General features: G+C 37.7%; 1 protein-coding gene across 19 annotated transcripts in view; it reads right to left on the reverse strand.

The window, feature by feature from the left end:
• TENM3 (teneurin transmembrane protein 3) overlaps positions 1–20,155 on the reverse strand; it is a 1,409,904-nt gene that overhangs the window by 865,355 nt on the left and 524,394 nt on the right. For 18 of the 19 annotated variants that reach the window (XM_063335480.1, XM_063335491.1, XM_063335489.1 and 15 more), the window contains exon 6: positions 260–425. The gene's annotated coding sequence lies outside the window, so the exon portion shown is untranslated. The remainder of the gene's footprint in view (positions 1–259; positions 426–20,155) is intronic. The other variant, XM_063335478.1, reaches the window with a different exon arrangement.

The raw sequence follows: 20,155 nt of genomic DNA on the forward strand, positions 1-20,155 counted from the left end.
CTCTCTCTAAACCAGTATTTTGAAAGATAGTTTCATATAGTTTGAATAGGTAGCACATGCTAGTGTTCTATCAATCCTTATCAGTCTAGAGAAGTAAGTGTTGTTAAATACCTCAAGTTATTAAAAAAAAACCCAAACACCTGCATATGTGAGCCCTTTTTTTATACTTCAAAAAGAATGGAAACCCCTCAGGTCAACACAGCTTTTTGAAACGAGTTTCTTTGCACCAAGGAATTGCTTTCCCCATGTGGTCACTCACCAATATTTATAAGGGAAGGTCACTTTGAATGCCACCAGCAGATGAAAAAACAGGAGGGAAGGAGGGTTTTTCTGTCTTCACTGAGCTGGCTGATTCTGCCAAAGTGATAGCCGACATTGACATTACACAAGGGAAAGGTTGTCGTAGTCTCCCAGTCCCAGCTCTGCTGCAGAAACAAAACAAAACAAAACAAAACGGGAAAAAAACACAACAACATATGTGTATACTTTTCAAATAAAAGTAATGCCAAAACATTAAAACTCTGATCTCTGGAATATAAATAAACGCTTTAATCTCGGCTTTGAAACAGTTATCTCGAATCTACTTTAAAAATAAGATTTAAAAAGACCCCTAAGAAATTGAATATCCTTCTGTAAAATTAATCAATCACTTTGAGGGTTTAGTGGAAGGAAATGGCCATAAACATCTTATGTACTCAGCTGGTGGTAGAAGGCAGACAGAAATGACAATTCTGTTAAAAATAAGGAAAAGCTGAGATTTGAAGTGAAGATTGTACGCAGAATACATGGCAGAGAATGACAGGAAATTTTATAGGTGAATGTGGCCTGCAGGAAACTTAAGGGAAAGGTGAAGGATTAATGAGGGATTCCTATTTATTTATTTATTTATTTATTTCATTTTCCTGGCATCTGTGCGAATTATTACCTATACGCCTGATACGTCCTAAAAGAAAAAACTGTGATGAATAAATAAACAGCTCTAGAAATCTTCAATAGGGTCCTTTACCTTGCAGGGAATATTATCATTGGCTTTTGATACAATTTCTGCTGCAGGGAAAGACTTTCAAAGCTCAGAATGCTGAAGTATTGCCAGGCACTCAAAGACCCCCTGCTGTGCGCGTCAAACTAAGAAATCTCTCTGAACTTGTCGAATTAAAAGTCATCTCTCTCTCTCTGCAACCCCTGCATGAGCTGGGAAGCTCTGTCCTCATTTTTTTTTAGGCCTTCCCCGATAAACAAATGGAGCCTGGAGCATCTTTATTCTTTTCAGGCACGTAATTAAAATTCTTTAAAAAATGTAATTGAAGGCAATGAATTTCAAAAGGAGGTTCTAGTTATCAACGAGGCTAGGACAGTTTCAGTAGGCCGTACTGCTTTACCATCCAATTTTGTTTCAAAGGTAAAAGCAAAACAGCTTGTTAAGATCCCGGGTAAGTGTCTTTATTTTTTTATTTATTTTGTTTGTACATCAAGAGGTTGCTCCAAACTTAAACATCTCAGCAGGATTTATGCTTTCTGCAATGTCGTAAGACTTAATTACTGAAACAACAAAGAGGACTATACTGTTGAAATATGAACAAAGCAGAAAGTGTTCTTGGTTTCTCAAAATCATTATTTATATATCCCCCAAAAAATTAAAGAATATATTTATTGAAGAATTTGTATTTTCTTGGCAAGCCTCTTTCATTCATCCAAACCATTGTAAATACTCACAGCCTTGCAAAAATTTCTGTACCTGATAATGCCCAGGTTGCTAATTTTCTGTGATCACTACTGTAATGATATTGTAATGATTACTTCTAGCAGGTATTTTTGATGCTGCCAAGAAAAGAGCAACTGACGATGTAATGAATAATTTCAAAGTAATATAAAAGGAATCAAAAACTATCTCTTTGGATTTGAATACCAGGGATTATGACACAACATTAACTAAAAGGTGGCAGAAGACAAGACAGTGTTTCAGAAAATCATCTCTAAGGTGACTTCCCAGAGAGCTCAAAATCTAACCCCAATATTTTTGAATATACTTTCAGTGTCTCTTTCTGTTGAAACCAAAAATCTTCAGTTCACCTGTTTTTGTCCATGCTGTGTTTTTAAACCGATACTTCTGGCTATAAATGACCATATGAAATGTGGGGTTTTTTTAGGGTTTTTCCCTAGAGAGGCCGGAGATTCAGATGCTTTAAGGAAACCTATTTACGATTCTTGTAGCATTAAGACCAGAAAGGTGTAGCACGGCAGCACTGCTCCCGCAGCTTCTGGATAGCACTCTGCTTCCGATAGTTACGATGCCTCTGGGAGACCTGAGACAACATAGCTAACATAACTGCTTTTCACCCTTGAGGGGGGAGCACAGCATGTATTTGGCATGGGTCAACAACTGCTCTGGCTGGTAGAGAGGCAGAAAGAGGATCCAGTTATTTCCGTTGGAAAAGGCAATGCCAGAGTAGATGTAGCAGCAGCAAGCAAAGACATTGCCTGCACTATCAAGTAATAGCTTTGCAACTCAGACGTTACTTCTCTCCTAGGTTTCGGGTTGTTGTGTTTTGTTTTGTATTTATTTATTTATTTATTTAGTAAAAACTTGTGCAGCATAAGGCACAGCCCATTCCAGAGGTCATGCTGAACAAGCAATATAGAGAACAGTGCACCAAGTTTGGCCCTCTCTATTTTCCGCAGTTGTCTCGCATTACCTCGGCAGCCTTTAAACCCTCAGATGCCCACATGCCTTCAACTCACACCCAGAACATGCAACATCCACCTTCACTTCTATATCGTGCAGATACAACTTACACAGACCGCACAGAGCCCACCCATTATGCTCTAATCTGCACAAAATTAGTAAAATATAATGATCGTATCTTAGATCCAGCAAGACGTCATCTTGGCACAAGAGCAGCAGGACCAAAGGTGATGTCATATGTTTCTACCAGTGGGCTGTTTACCAAGGTGCAGTCTACCATTACAACCGACCAAAAGAAGGCGGCAGTCCCTACCATGCCTTCTGTATCCCTGTATCCTCACCGGCAAAAAGAGAACTCTTCCTAGCCTTCCCTTCAGGTATACTAGGGTGATATATGAAAGCCTGTTCCACAAAGGTGATCCATAAAGGTGAAGTCCACAAAGATGATAGAGGGCTGGAGCCCCTCTGCTGTGAGGACAGGCTGAGAGAGTTCGGGGGGGTTCAGCCTGGAGAAGAGAAGGCTCCGGGGAGATCTTCCAGCCCCTTCCAGTCCCTAAAGGGGCTCCAGGAAAGCTGGGGAGGGACTCCGGATCAGGGAGGGGAGCCATAGGATGAGGGGGAAGGGTTTCAAACTGGAAGAGGGGAGATTTCAATGAGATCTGAGGCAGAAATTCCTGGCTGCGAGGGGGGTGAGCCCCTGGCCCAGGTTGCCCAGAGAAGCTGTGGCTGCCCCATCCCTGGAGGGGTTCAAGGCCAGGTTGGACGGGGCTTGGAGCAACCTGGGCTGGTGGGACGTGTCCCTGCCCAGGGCAGGGGGTGGCACTGGGTGGCCTTTAAGGTCCCTTCCAGTCCAAACCATTCTATGATTCCATGATTCCCTTCAGATATACTAGGGTGATTTATGAAAGCCTATTTATCATCTTTATTTTTAATTGTGTACAATATCTTATTATGGCATGAAATCAACAAAAACCATCAATCCACAAAACCCATAAAATATAACAAATGTAGGCAAATTAGTATTTTCAACCTTCATTTCTGCTACAAAATTCAATTAATGAAAGTACTGTGACTATAAAAAGTAACTCATCTTTCACGACGATTTGCTTTGCAGAATGTGAATGCCATTGGACAAAAAAACTGTAACAAAGAGATGGTATCTGATATTTTATGAAAAAAACAGTATGGCCCAGCATGAGTATTTAATGTCTGTTTGCAGAATGAGTAAAGGTTTCTTTAAGTTCACTGAGCACTCACTGTAAAGTTTAGGGAAGATCAGTAGCTTAGAAAAAAGAGGCTACTGAAATATGAGTCACATCTATGAACAAAAGTGATCAAAGTCTGCTTGGCTGCCAGAGTGTCTTCCATTTATTCCACTGCAGTACACATATTACTTGATTGAAAGGTGTGTGGATATAAGGCACCCAGGTCTCTGCCTACTGTCACCGGGCCTGAAATTCTCATTTGTTATGTCTGACTTCCTTTATTGATTTCTTTTTCCTAAGAAGCAGCAGCTAAAGTCATTTTTATAACATTTGGGAACACATTTACAACAGGATTAATTCATAGTAATTCACCTCCCCCCTCCGAGCTAAAATTATTATTTTAAGAGCTGTGATAAATTCAGAATTATCCAAAGGTTGTTTCCACTCGTATGCTGATACTATGACAGTGATGTTATGCAGTCATATGCTACATCCTTACATATCTAGTGGATCTCAGGCGCCTTCTTTAGTGGAGGAAAAAATATCTCTTTTTATACCATTGTCACATAAGAAGTTAATGCAAGTAATCTATTCCTTCAAAAGACATTTGCTTCTTATAAACATCTACCTCTTATATGCCATAAAACTAATATCTAACGGGTAGAAAATTAGGATACCTTAGCAAAACTCTCCAAGTTACAGCTTTGATCCAGTAGTTCAATATTCTGTAGACAAAACTGTTGGCAGATGTTGCCTTGATAATTTGATATGAGGTACTGCTATTTCAGAAGATGGCAGAAGAGGGAGTAAGTGAATGTAAACCCAAGTTATGAGTTCAACGAGAAGTATAAAAAAGCAAGGCAGAGCATTTCAGCTGCTCCCTCTCTTTTCCAAAACAGCTTAATTTCCATTTCCTAGGATATAATTTTCCATATACCGTACAAAGTTAGAGTACACCAGAATTTTAAATTTTTTAGACTGGAATGCTCCTCCTTATTATTCCTGTGTCTAGATTATTTAGATTAATATAGATTCATAGCTTTTTCACTGTACTGTTAGATCATATATTCTGTAATTACTATGAAACATAACTTTATACGACAGATTTAAACCAGAGATTAAAACAGATCCACGGAAGGACAGAGGGAAGAACTCCTTAGGAGATTTTGCTATCAAATGGCAAGCTGTGTAGATTCAATTAAAAATACAAGCTTAACCTTATAAATAGGACCAGTCCCTGACATAAGTACTGATTTTACTGTTCCATATGAGGTAGTAATCACAAAACAACTGAAAAAAAAGCTTCAAGAACTATTTTGCCTTGTTTTTTTCTCTCTGCCATGGATGTAGGCAATATGACCCTCTGACCAAAAATATTTAATATTAGAAATTATCTGAAGTACTTGAAAATTTCACTTACCATATATTCTGAATGAGATATTAGCAAACGGTAATGAGGAAAACAAATAATCGATAAAACAGACCCTGGTTTAACTACCATGCACTTCATCCAGCTATTAGGCCCAAGGTCTTAGAAACAAGTCTAGAGTAAAGGAAAAAAATACTTCTTTTCTGGCAAGTCTGTCTGTATATAAAATTACAATATTGAAAGTAATTGTTAATGATATGAAGTAAAAGTTTCTAATGATTTTTTGGAGGATCTGTTAAGAAAGTCTACCACAACAGCAGGTGCATATTATAAAGTGCAGAAAGTCTGATGCCCTTTTGGCCACAAAAACGAAGAAAGAAATTGATAACACCTGGCAGAAAAACATAAGCCTGTGTTAAAGTAACTTATTCTTTATATATTTGCTGATTTCTTTGGATTGCAGTTCTCTCACAAATACCCCTTCCCTACCACTTGTGTAGCGCTCAGCGGCCCCTGATTCCTCCTACTGCTAGATTTCTTTGCCCCATATTTTGCTAAAATCCATGTGTTCCACGTTCCTACGTCTCATTCTGTGCTGTTCCTGAAAGCTAAGAGCTGTCAGACCCTTAAAGAGCTTTGACAACAGCTAACCCTTCTGTCCAAGCAAAAGCGCTCTGTATCACCTCAGTGACGTGAAATCTTTGGATACGAAAGTGGAGTAGCCTGACAGATGAATCTCTGCTTCGTTTGCCAGGAAGAAGGGAAGAAAATCTGTTTTATTAACAAATAATTTTCAGCTCTTAACAATGTTTGATAGTAGGATTATTTAGAATCATAGAATCATCTAGGTTGGAAGGGATCTTTAAGATCATTGGGTACAACCATTCATTTTGGTTATTAATACATGGAAAATGATGACAATCTGGTGGGAAAGAAAACCTTCCAAAAGGGTGAAATGAAGAGCACAGAGCAGCTTGTGCTGTACCTAAGAGATTGAGAACAGGGGGAGAACGGATCCACTCCATTTTTCCCGCAGAATTTTCAAGGGTTTGTCTGTACAAGGCCCAATATACTCAGGCAGGCGTCTTCCAGGGAGGCTGAAATCTACCCTTTTGATGGAAATGTTCTTTAAATGGTACAAATCAATTGCCAAAGGTTCTCACACGCTGAGTCTCTGCCCTGCTACGCATTCTCATATTCACAATACAGCAAATTGGGAAGGCAACTTACAGAGAAGGAATATATTAGATACATCAAACATATTTTTACATTTATCCTCATTAAAATATATTAATAAGCAGTGAACTTAAAGTAAGTTCATGATTTTGTGTTTGGTTTGGGGTTTTTTTTTTTTCCCCCTGGATATATTCTGATATTTCTGCAGTCAATTTAGAAGTTTTGAAACAAACTGCACTGGCAGCTTCCCCTTCACACAGCTCCGAGTACGGCAGTGATAGCACGGAGTGGATCTGTCACGCTCCGTGCTGAAGAACAGAAAAGGAACCTGACAAGAGTTATGACAAGCAAACACTTTGTACCAGAAAGAACTTTATGTTGTTGATTATTGCATACAGTTAGAATACTGGGCTACCTGTTCATGTAAATAGGACCACAATAAAAATGTTGCATTTTGAAATAGCTTTGCAAGCAGAATTAAGTCTGGAGGAAATTTAAAGAGAATGAAAGCACTTCTTAAATTTATCACATTTTATATCGCAATGCTAATATTTGTGTTCAAAGATACATTACCATAAAGAATTGCTGTATGTGGTAAATTAAAGTGTACAATATTTTACATTTGAGTTCAGAATTACGCGAAGTTATTATTTTCAATTAATAAATAATAAGGATAGCTCATACAACGTTTCTAGTGATGCCATTTTTTAAAGGGGGGCTAGTGTAATTTCTAATTTTACAGAAGTGGATCTCGGTTCCTAAAGACCAGTATTTTCACATATTACCTGACGTTACTATGCTGTAACTATTGTCATTTCTTGAAATCCAACGGTCATAAATTTAAGCAAATGCCAGACGTTTAGAAACTTCCTCATAAAACCATGTTAGCCCCAGAGAATCCAGAAAGAAAAAAATTTCTATTTTTTTTTTTCTAAAGAAAAAAAAATGGTCTAATCTTGAAGTTGCTGTATAGTGCATCAATGGCACTTATACACTTCCCTTTTTTTTTAAGGATGGGAAGCTTAATACATTAAATCTTTTAAACTCATCTACTAGATGCAGGATATATATTGGTAATATTATATCCTGTACAATTAGTCTTCTTAAAAATTGTCTCTTTCATCTCTCAGGATATTTCTTTTTATCTCAAACCAACATCTTGAAAAAAATTCATGACCTTTTAATGCACAATTTTTAAGTGAAAGAGAATTCCTGGGTTTTTAAAATCAAAGTTGTACCTACAAAGTAAAACGCAGAGCAGAACTATGTCTTTGTATCTGGTCATCAAAACTCCGTAACTCCATTATATGGTTTAGGGGCTGGGGATGATTGAACAGATTTCCTGCAAACCAGCTGCTCAGACACAATGAATGTTGGACTGGCTGCAGTCTGGCTGCACTAGTTACAAGCCCAAGTTGAACCTGCCCACAGCACACGGTCAATACAGTTTACCCTACAGCTTTTACTGGCACATATGAATTTTGTCTTTATCTAAACACAATGAGTTAGCATGCATTTCTGTCCTACTGAGAGTGCACTTGCCATTTCATCACATCATTTATTTGCTATATTCATACACTAATGAAGAATCCTCTCACAATTTAAATGACTTTCAGTGTACCAATTGGGGTGGCTTGTTCCCACGTATTTTTTAATTCAACAATATCATCTCTAGGGTATGAAAAAAAAGATTCAAGACGACAATATTAAACTTTTCTTCACACAATGACATTTGCTTGTCGGTATTTTCAAAAATTATTTTATTTTTAGATATCTTCATAAAATAATTACCCAGGTTCACATACGGTAGAGATGCTCACGGGTGTTATTTTGGTGTTCATTTTGTTTTCATTTCAGTTTGCCATTTTGTCTTAGGTATGTATATGTTCAATTTTATGGCAGCAAGTATAATTTATTGACACGTTACAACTACTATATGCTTGTCATGACTCCATGTTGTGCTCTACATGATAATTGGAAAACAAACACCATACAGAGTGAGGCTTTTAGTCAAAATTTTCCTTGTAAGGGTTGGAAAGAGTTCTGTGACCTGTGCTGAACGGAAGAATAGCGTGGCCGTTCTAGAGAGCCTTTTGGACTGGGTGTGCGCGGTACAGGCAGCAGCGGGTGTGGGGATCAGCCTCAGAACCTCAGCGATTCCTCCTGCCACACATTCCTGCGGCGTGCAGCTTGGCGTTTTCTCAAATTCCACTCCTTCAACATACTTTTCATTCTAGAAATTGTACAAAACCTGGAATAACTTTCTAAATAAAGCACGTTCAGTCTAAGTGCAATTCATCAGATCTTTATTATTATAAACCACAGTACTTATTTTTGTTTTTCTGAACTCAGCAGATGTAGTAGGGATCATGAAACAAAAATGTGGCACCAGACACATTTTTAGACATGATTTCTATTTACGCCATTTAGTCATGATGGATGCTTCTACATTGGGGGTTAAATCCTTTCAAGAGGCTGATTTAGGTTGGGTTATCAATTGCTCTTTTTCTGAGCATTACATTCTGCTCTTTACAGCTTACAGCATATCTCTTTTTACATTTGTTCTCTTCACTCAGTCCCACTTTTTTTCCTTACTACTTCCTGAAATTTACCTAGATCCTGAAATTTTTGAGTGATTTTCATTAAGTTGATTGTGTAAGAGGAAATGTGTGCCATTCTACCTCAAGAGCAAGACAAGGTAATTTTAACTCTTCCTTTTTCAGGCCAGTAAATACATTGCACTAGCAGATTACATTCCCATCTTTTCAGCTTCATAAATCATGGAAGGCCCATTAGGAGAAAACAGCATCAAAGGGAAAAGATTAGCATCCTTAGAAACCTGCGGTAGGCTGCCCATATTGTCTGATTTTGCTTTACCTAAGGAACTATGGCAACCTAAGATTTTGTTTTAACCTAGCACTGTACCTAGGCTAATTAGTGATGCCTCTTTGAGAGGGAACTCCTCCATATACCGCTTCCCAGCTCCAGCTTCCATATCCATATACTGCTTCCAGCTCCAGAACCAGCTCCTTGTGTTCCATGGACCCTATGTCTTGGTCTCCACACCGAATCCCAAATTTTCAAAAGAGCTCAGTTGTTCTGAAAGCAACTGCAATTCAACTGCAATTATTCAGGATACATTGGCTATGTTTTTTACTAAGGAAACACTTGGATTTAGTAAGTGAGCTAGGTGTCTTAACACTAGAAACTGCACCCAAACCTTCAGCAGCTGATGACCATTATTGACAAGTAATCCTTCCACTTTTAAAATTCTGTTTTGTTGTTAAAATGACAATAAATATAACGCCTGCATTAATCTGAGCTAATTTATTCCCTTTCAGAAAACTGCAAAGGAAGAACTGCTGCCTCTTAGTTAAACCTTGTTCACCCCAGCAATACCCAGTGGAAGAGGTCATCTCATGTGCTACAAATTACTGTAAAATTACAAGTTTTGAATCCAATAATGAGTCACTGATCCTAAACATCTGTTTTTCCTTTGACTAACATATATTTGAAGACTAACATCTCATTAATAGACTGACTTTATGATAAAGAGTGTCTCAAAGTAGTCTGTGCTGGTTTAAATTGCCTTTCCTGAATTAAAGGCAGAAGAGGTGTTCAAGGAATGGAACTCACCGTTTATTCAGTGACTGAGATAAGCTGTGAGTTCGTCTAGCCATGGACAAACTCATTTTAAATATGAGTTACACATAGGGTACTCGGGTTCTTTCCCTCTCGTTGATGAACTTGGATTTAAAACATACACCAAAAAATCTTTTGCTGTAAGTGGGAACTTATTTAAGAATGTGATCCATGAGATTTTGGAGAACTTTAATCTCATAATTTTCGTGATTTTCCATTATGAGATTACCAAAACTATCAGATAATAATTCAAACACACTCTGTGTATCTAGCATATGGTACATATCCCCTAAGGGCAACAAATCCAGGCACATATTTCAAACGCAAGACATTCCCCTTCATACAAAATCTTCAGATTGTAGTCATTTCATATAATCTATCACCTCTGCCACAGTTTTCTCTGGATTTCTAACCTCTCCAACTTACTCTTCTTCCTACAGACTGTGTGATTTACGAGTTCTGACAGCTAGAGAGACAGCGGTGAGATTAGCAACGTCACCTACCCCACATCAGCTCAGGAGTAGTTTCTTCTGAAATGTACAGTTACACCGAAACAGAATCAAAACACATTCCAACATGTACTTTTAAACTAACTTTCTTATTCAGTAAGGTAAACACAGACAGCTCTAATGACCTTTCCCTAAAATTTAAGTATAAATATAAAAATGATTAAATTTACTATTTTAGTGTTGTCATTTACTCTGAATGCAATTGATGACATACGTTCCCTAAATATTATCACATAATATTTTAAATTGGAAATACAAGTATATTTCTAACAGAGAATTACATTAATCATTAAATAAATCATTAGATTTAAAATGATCATCATGTAGAGGGAATGTAAACCATTGTTCTGAAAAGCTTTATGAGAGCCGAGGAAGTGGTGAATTTCGAATAGTGACGAAGCACGATACTACGTGTGTTCTCCTGAGACGATATCAGGTTTCAAAGCCAGCACAATGTAAAACAGAATTCAAAAATGCCCTCTTTACAAGTAGGTAAGAGATGGTCTTTTTTAAGTAAAATGTGAATTTCTAAGGGTAATCACAAAATAGATTTAACACCCAATTTATATCTCTCTCTATAGATTTTGTCTATGAATGCAAATATACCCAAACTTATTTATAAACAAATGTAAAATTTCAATAATTCTTTTTAATATGACTGCTTACTCAAAATTCAGCAGGGTTTGAATGATCCTGTCATAGTTGTTTATGATAAATACCGCAGTGCCTGTGCATCTGGACTGCAGTGATGCTATACAGTTAAGGAACGCAAATGACTCTGTATTCTGTTTTTTAATTTATCTCCAGAACCAGTTGGAAACTTTTCCAAGTCTGTTTCCACCAGACTATGGCACCCACAATCAAATCTTTAACAGGAAATGATTTTGAGTAATTTCCTTTAATCCTTATTAGAAGTGAATGCAAGGTAAAATATTTGGGGAAGGAACCGATCTAAGTCTGGACTCTGCTTGACAGGTACCTAGAAATTCACACGTGGTATGGAGAAAGTCATCGGGCAACAAGTAATTCATTATCTCTCGTAATACAAAGATTAGGGCATATTAAATGAAGCTGGGGGGTTGAAACAAGCAAAGAAGGTATGTCTTCTCATGCAAATAATTAAGCTGTGAATGAATTAGACCCATTCAGGGAAAAATGGATGGTGGTGGATTTGGAAGGGGATTCAAGACACCTAGGCTGGGAGCTCTCAATGTACACTTGCCCTGTTTTCCTACTATTCCCTAGGTATTCATAATTGATCAAACACAATATTGTGCAAGACAGAGCTTTGATCTGATCTCATTACTGTAAGTTCTTCATGTGTTTACGCTGTACCTCAGTTTTTTCCTATAGCTAAACTGCAAAGATATATCAGGGGAGACACAGTCCTACTGGTATCCTGACAGAATGCAAGGACATTTTTTACTGAACCACTCTCTAACTTTATCGTAGCTGTACTTTCAGATACAACATTTGAACAGAGTTAATCATCAGAATTGGCCTAAACTACATACTCAGAATTTAATTTTTTCATGACCTCTAAAATTAAACATAATCCAGTGCAAAGTTCCCAATTCATATTTTTGCTTTCTGAAGTATATAAGCTTTATCTGATCGTCCACAAAATGTCTGAATAACCTGACTGTGGTTATATTGTTCTATTTCCTTAATTTGCAAACACACACGGAGAAAGGAACGGGAAAATTCTGAAATGGAGTACCATTACAACAATAATTTTTATTTTTGAATCTGTTTGTTTTTTTTTTATTATTATTTATTTATTATTGTACTAAGAGTTCCAGGCAAGAGAGGATGGGTACACAGTGAAAATTATACTTTAACATATCAAATCTCATTGTATCGTCTCAGGCATTTCACTGCAAACCAAACTGCCTCAATATAGAAGTAACAATGTAAGACTTCCTAAAGTATTGGATGTAAAAGCAATGAGTTATTAGATTCAATTTTGTTTATCATTAAGAGGAAGTTTGATTTATTCACTCTTGTTACTTCTTCCTGTACATAACTACATATTCATTTTAAAGGGCAAGATCAGAGTTGAATTTGAGCTACCAGACAAAGCTCAGTCTTAAGTTGCTATGTCACCTAATGATGCACAGAGGTAAAGACTAACTAAAAGCAGCAAAAAACTGTATTCCAACGTTCTAGACCCACCGCATCTAATTCAGAAGATTCTGTGTCAAATAAACACAAATAACAACACGAGCATTCCACAAAAAAAAAATAAAAAATAACTACGGGGAATATGCAGAGCAACAATAAACAATATATATCTCATGTCATCAGTTTTGGTACTATCAATACAGCATGTTCACATTTCAAGTGCTGTAAAACATCAAACGTGTTTATTAGTTTTCATAAATGTTACCGTTTTCCTTACTTAGCTCTTCTGAAAATTGTCACTTATACTACTTCAAATAAATTATTTTGAAGTTTATTAAAAATACTTGTTAGCTCTGACGATTGCAAAAATATCTAAATATTTAACTCATTAAATTATTTATTCAGTAATCATAAATGACTCAGAACAAACACAGCATCTCGTTACAAATTTGCTTTTGTTAATCTGTATTTTTTATTTGGTATTATTATTGAACTTTCTCTTCCTGAAAAATGGTATCATGGGGCACTAACTCTTCACTTAATTTTTTTTTCTTATAAGTCTTTTAACTTGGCTTCTGATGTAAAGCTATTGAAGTCCATCAGAAAGTCCTGTTGATAACCTATGTAGCACCTCATTAGGCCACACTATTCCTTGATTCCCAAAAAGAGCAACATAAAGGGGATACACTGTTTTACAGTGTCTCTCTGAATGAGACCTTTTAGTGTGAAATAAAACAAAGATATATATTTTTCAAACTTGGCTAGTATTTGAAGGCACTGGTATGAATGAAAACACAAATGTACAGCACCTTAAGGGATTGTGGATCAAAACCCTCTTGGGGTTTGCCCTGAAGTTCTACGACCAGCTGTCTCTTTCAGTTGATCTTTTCAAATATTGGAAGGATTTTTTCAACCATCTAAAAAAATCCTAACTTCAAAAGACCTGTAAAGACAATGTTATGTCTTCAAGTAATGAAAGAAGTTTGAAACAGTTTCATCTAACAAAACGGTTACTTTTTTGTAATATTTTTACAACAAAATCTGAAACACATTCCTGTTGAGAACACTCTTATAATCTTTGCTATGTACAAGATTCATAAATACAATTGCTTACATTTATAGCGACAATGCCACCACAATATGTTTAGATGAAACTTTTTTTTAGATAAAAGTGCTTTAAAGCTAAAATACAATGAAAAATAATCCACCGTACCTATAAATGTATGTGTGACTCTGAACAGTCTGAATAGCAGAGATCTAAATATAAAGAGTGAAAGAGAATTAAATAAAATTCAGAATAAGTGGATTTCACAAGAAAAGAGGTGCCAGTGTGATTAATTTGCTTTGTTCACGCAGCACTGAGAATACATACCACAAAAACCTTGGTCGCAGATGTTTACTCTATCAAAAGCATCGTTAGACTATACTTCCTAGGCAGCATGCAGAGTGAACTAATGCATACACAGTCGGCAGGTGTTGATTGGACATCTCAGTTCAAGATGAACACAACACAAACATAGCTACATCTAAATTGTCCCCTTTATACTCTAGAACTGGAGTTAATGAATTCCAGTGGGACAAAGACATACAGAAAATTTAAGATCCACTGAAAAATACAGGCTGAAAAACAAAGAAATGGAAAAAAATAGGCGCTACCCGAGCTTATATGAATTCTGGGTTTTGTCTCAGCCTGTAACAATGGTTCCCCAAGGTATTTGCTGTAAGTACAAACCTGAGCTAGCTGTTAGAGAATACTATATGCAAAGAAATACTCAGATGTACTGCCCCAGCTACAAGCTCAATATTCCTTAATGCTGGACAGGCCCTATGTGGCCTGCAGAAACTTTTCGTAATATAAATAGAGAGAAGTGGGACCGTGTGAACCTCATAAGGTTCAACAAGGCCAAGCGCAGAGTCCTGTATCAATACAGGTATTGATACAAGGTTTGTTATCAGCACAGGCTGGGGATGGAGGGATGGAGAGCAGCCCTGCCGAGAAGGACTTGGGGGTGCTGGGGGGTGAAAAGCTGGACGTGAGCCGGCAACGTGCGCTCACAGCCCAGAGACCCCCCGCAGCCTGGGCTGCATCCCCAGCAGCGTGGGCAGCAGGGCGAGGGGGGGATTCTGCCCCTCTGCTCCGCTCTGTGAGACCCCCCTGCAGTGCTGCCTCCAGCCCTGGGGCACCAACAGCAGAAGGACACGGAGCTGTTGGAGCGGGGCCAGAGGAGGCCCCGGAGATGCTGGGAGGGCTGGAGCCCCTCTGCTGTGAGGACAGGCTGAGAGAGCTGGGGGGGTTCAGCCTGGAGAAGAGAAGGCTCTGGGGAGACCTTAGAGCAGCCTTGCAGTACCTGAAGGGGCTCCAGGAAAGCTGGGGACTGGCTTTTTAGCAGGGCCTGTTGCAATAGGACAAGGGGTAATGGCTTTAAACTAAAAGAGGGAAGATTTACTAGATATAAATAAGAATTTTTTTACTGTGAGAGTGGTTAAACCCTGGCCCAGGTTGCCCAGAGAGGTGGTAGATGCCCCATCCCTGGAAACACTCAAGGCCAGCTTGGACGGGGCTCACAGCCAACATGGTCTAGTTGAAGATGTCCCTGCTCACTGCAGGGGGGTTGGACTAGATGACCTTTAAAGGTCACTTCTAGCGCAAACTATTCCATGATTCTATGATAAATCAAACCCATATTTTTTTGTGAATTAAAGAAGATACTATTGACAATTAAAACCCTTTGGTCATTACCAAACTGTAACACTGACGACAGAATATTTTTCTCCACCTTTGACAAGATAACCTCCTTGCATGGAGGTGGATTCCTTCTTATGTTGCTATTATGTAGCTGTCTGGAGACAGTTTCATACTATTTTGGTCTGACATTTTGCTCTGGTTCAAAATAAACCACTTTGATTTAGAACACACTTGCACGATTGCTGGGAGAATTAAGCCCACTGGCATTTTTCAGTGAATGAAAGTTTAGGCCCATGTCTTTAAAGCATTGACCATGGCTGTATTATGTTCACAGTTCCATTTGCTAATATATTAAATAGGTCACTATGTTTCTTAGTTTAACAAGCAGCTAATTCAATAGTGTCAAGGCAAAAAAAAAAAGTCCTATTGTAGTCTTTTTTCTAACAGTTTCTAAATAGCAAGCATTCTGAACGTTGGAAATTATTACTATTAACGTGTTCTACAGACACATAGTGAAGCACACAAAAACTACGGCAACGCTTCTAAAACCTCAAAATCTGAAAAATCCAAAAGAGATTCCTAGTGTTAAAAACGTACGGACGTGTTTATCGTTAGCTCCTGAAACTAAGAGAGGAAGCAGCTAATGTTCTCGCCCTTTTTTTTAGGATGCAAAAAACCAGCCAAATCCCAGCTTTTGGGGCAGAATAGCAATGCCTTTTGTACTACTACTGAATGAAGTAGCCAAAAGTCAAGTGTGTTTTATATTAAGTAGTTTTCAGCCACAGTCAGGATATTTCACGCGAAAGGCAACGCCCCCAGTGAACACAAAAGGTTTTCTAAGTTTTAACCTGATTCCTTCTCAGTCTTAGCCTTTACGCTTTGGTATCTTCATCTGTTATAACTCAAAGAAATGTGTGTGTTTGTCTGACCCTTCTATTCCAAATGGGAGATATATCCAGCATTTTCAGTACCAATTTATGTATCATGAAAATCTGCATGGTTTTTGCTGTTCTGTAATATTCAAACAATATCTGTTTGGACAGTTTTTCGCTGTTCTTCTCTGGATAAGACAGAATCAAATTTTCAAGTGTGGGCCGTGCCATGACTAACAATGTCTTTTAGCCTTTTACCATTATAGCATTAGCATTACTGTAATGAATACTGAAGAAATGAAGACTTTGCCTCTTTACTGTCAGTTTTAGCTGTGATTGGAAGGAGTGCTCATGCTGAAATAATCTGAAGGGTAGGGCTATGCATCTGTAGACATTTCATCTCCACTTTTGGGCCCGTGTCAACTGCCAGAGTGGAATCTGAAAACTTTCCTGGTACCGTGGAAGTCAAGTTTTATACCATTTTTAACACATATCACGTGGACACGGAAAAGTCTGAATTGAGTTTGTCTAGTTTTCTACCTCTGACAGTAGATTTTTAACTGATGACTATAGAAATATCTGTACAGTTATTCTTCCCTGGGATGCTCTTCAAGCTTCTGCCAATCCCTAGCACCTAAATTCCTGAGCTAGAAATTAGACTAATCGCTTTTTGAGCTCATCTGTGGTTTTGGCCTCCATAACATCATCTGGCAATGTGTACTACAATTTAATTATGTCATGATATCTTAACCACAGATGCTATTCCTTTGGCTTAAAATGTCATTAGTTTCATTAACTGTCTGTCCCCTTTGAAAAATGCAAAGAAAATCTTTCAGAATGTGTGGATTTGTTTAATAATAAAAGGTACACGCATGTTGTCCCTGACATAATTTACACTAACATACATCATGCTGTCCTTTTCCTCTTCTAACTTTACCTTTGCATGATTACGGTCATGAATGACCCATGGTACAGAATTACTTTTTTTAAATATTTCAACAGAATTAGAAACCATCAGAAGTGATCTCATGGCTGTACTAGAAATAGGGAAGAGCAGAGATGAGGAAGTGACTCAGTCTTGTCTGTGCTGAAGATAAAAAAACCACTGCCACCATTCTGAGGCATTGCTTGGAATAGGACTGAGCGTTTGTATTCTTGAAAGGGGTCAAAAGCAATAACACTATCCCCGATGGCCAATACAAGCTTATTCCCACTGCTTCGCTGGGGATGAAGGTGGACGTGGCTAAAGAACCAACCTTCATTTCTTCAATATGATCTCTGTAACTCTGTTATTTAATATGCGGAGATATAATGACCGAGCGGGCTCCCAAAAGAGTCGTAGAAGAAGAAACGTTAGGTAGTGTGTGCAGCGTGCGAAACCATCTTTCCTTGTTGTGGGAAACACTACGGAACGCAAATGAAAACTGTAAATGTTAAGACTCGCTGACCACAACAAACTGGTATAAAATCACTCCCTGGACTTAAAAAGAGGTCTAGACTTAAACTCGGTAGTCAAAGAAAACTGAAAAGGAACTTCTCAGGAAAAAAGCATTCCTGCCCTCTTGGAGAAGCCGAATTAAAATGTGCACGCGTAGCAAGTACTGTCTTTTTACAGCTGTTTGCAGCCCTCTACAGAACCGCTACTTAGGAGGAAGGCTCTAACATTCTCGTATCTTCTAAAGCTATTTCACATTCAATTTTGTATCTTTTGCTTTCATTTGAGTACCCAATGCATAAAAAGTAGAAAAATTAGAAAATACAGCAAGCAGGGTATGTATATAGAGGCACGAATGACTCCTAGCCCAACAACAAATGGCAGCCTAACACAGCAATTCACAACACTAAGGTCAATAAAAAAGACTTTCTTAATTTCTATCAAAGTAAAAATTAAATAAATATGTCATCCCTTCTGGTCAGTGAGTAACGTTGAAATGCGTTCAACCTGAATTAACATTAAAATACAAAAGGTACCAGCGCTTCCAGAATAAAGTGAAGAATACCTTGACATAAGGAAATCGAGAAAATTTTTATCTATATTCAAGAAACTGGGAGAAATCAGCAAAGTCCCTTCAAACCAATATGAAAATAGAGATAAAAACGTCAAATAGATATCCTGAGCTCCTTCTCCCCCAGCAGAAACTTTTTCCTAAATGAAAACATTAATTTTATTTCCTTCATAATGAAAGCATGCACAATCTATGGTTGCAGTCTAATTATTATTACTCATGAATGAATTTCAATTCCTAAGCACCAAATATTATTTTGCACGATTATAACTAATTATAACTGAAAATTGCAAAGGAGTAAAAATTTTGCAGAGCCTACAATACTGTTTTGTATTATGAAGGATTCTAGTGCGAGTGGGAAAAGCAGAACCCAGGGACTTTATGCCATTTTGCATACTTAACTGTTTAGATACCAGACTGTTGCCCCAGCGCAATGGAAAAAAAACTCCAAAAAGTTATATTAATACTTAGCTGTTCACACTTTGGGGGGGAAGACAGAAAAAAAAAGATGCTTTAGGAGAGAGTTGCATACCACAGTGAATGCGATAGCGCAAGTCACCTAACAAACTTCAGACAGTATTAGACTTTCATAATTAAATTGCTCTTTAAATATTCGCATTAAGATTGTTTGAGACTGACTTAAAAATTTCAAAACCATTTTCGTAAGAAACATCACATTTTTAATAACTCCTCATAATTTCAATAGTTCTGGTTGCAACCACAGCTATGGTGGAAAATAATCAATTTTTTCATGGCATAGCTGTTTGTGCAGTTTTTCAAATAAAACAAAGATTTTGCTTTTAATATTAAAATGAAATATTCATTTAATTTAATTTAAACGGAAAGAGAGGAAATTTAGATGAGATCTGAGGAAGAAATTCTTTGCTGTGAGGGCGGTGAGCCCCTGGCCCAGGGTGCCCAGAGAAGCTGTGGCTGCCCCATCCCTGGAGGGGTTCAAGGCCAGGCTGGACGGGGCTTGGAGCAACCTGGGCTGGTGGGAGGTGTCCCTGCCCAGGGCAGGGGGTGGCACTGGGTGATCTTTAAGGTTCCTTCTAACCCAAACCATTCTATGATTCTAAAAAGTCCTAAGGCAAAAGCCTGAACTATAAGGTGAAAGTTAAGACTGGCTTCCCTAGTTTCATAACATTAAGGTGAAATTGAGTCCCACTAAGAATTTTGCCATAGACACAGGATTTTATCTTAATTTTGCTAACAAGAAATATGTCTACTGAGTCATCACTGTAACTAATTTCAGGATAATAGCCCAAGACTTCAGTTTTCATTCACAGTTATGTTCCTCTTTATAAAGAAATGCACCTAATTTTCTCTAGGATACTGACAGCAACAGACCAAAGACAATTCTGAGATTGACAAATTCTGAGTTGCAAGCGAGGCACTCCTACTCCACAATAAAGATGTCATGAGCTATAAAAGGCCAGCATGTCTTTCATTAAGATGTTATATAAGATCTGCCTAATTTTAGATGGTATGGGGTTATGAGGGAATTAAACATACTGAATTATACCACAAATTACTAACGATTTAACCACCAACAATTATTAACATTTTTATATATTTCTGACTTCTCTTGCCAGAATCACAGACTGACTTCTGCACAGGTTATCCGCATTGTTGTTTCCAAAAGAGCAGTACACATATTGTAATTTAGTAACTGAAATCCAATAAATGAGCTCGTGATCATGCTTATGAGTGATTATGAAAAGCTAGATGAGATGGAACTATTTAGCACAGTCTTTCAGCTGATCACTACACCCCTTTGTTTGCTTCTTGTATATGCTACAAATGAAAAACACATCACCGATTTTTTGAAGGCTTTCTGTGGTGAACCCAAAAATGTCTCTTTGCATATTTTATGCCTCATG

The sequence above is a fragment of the Chroicocephalus ridibundus genome, chromosome 5, assembly GCF_963924245.1.
Source record: "Chroicocephalus ridibundus chromosome 5, bChrRid1.1, whole genome shotgun sequence".
Lineage (NCBI taxonomy): Eukaryota > Metazoa > Chordata > Aves > Charadriiformes > Laridae > Chroicocephalus > Chroicocephalus ridibundus.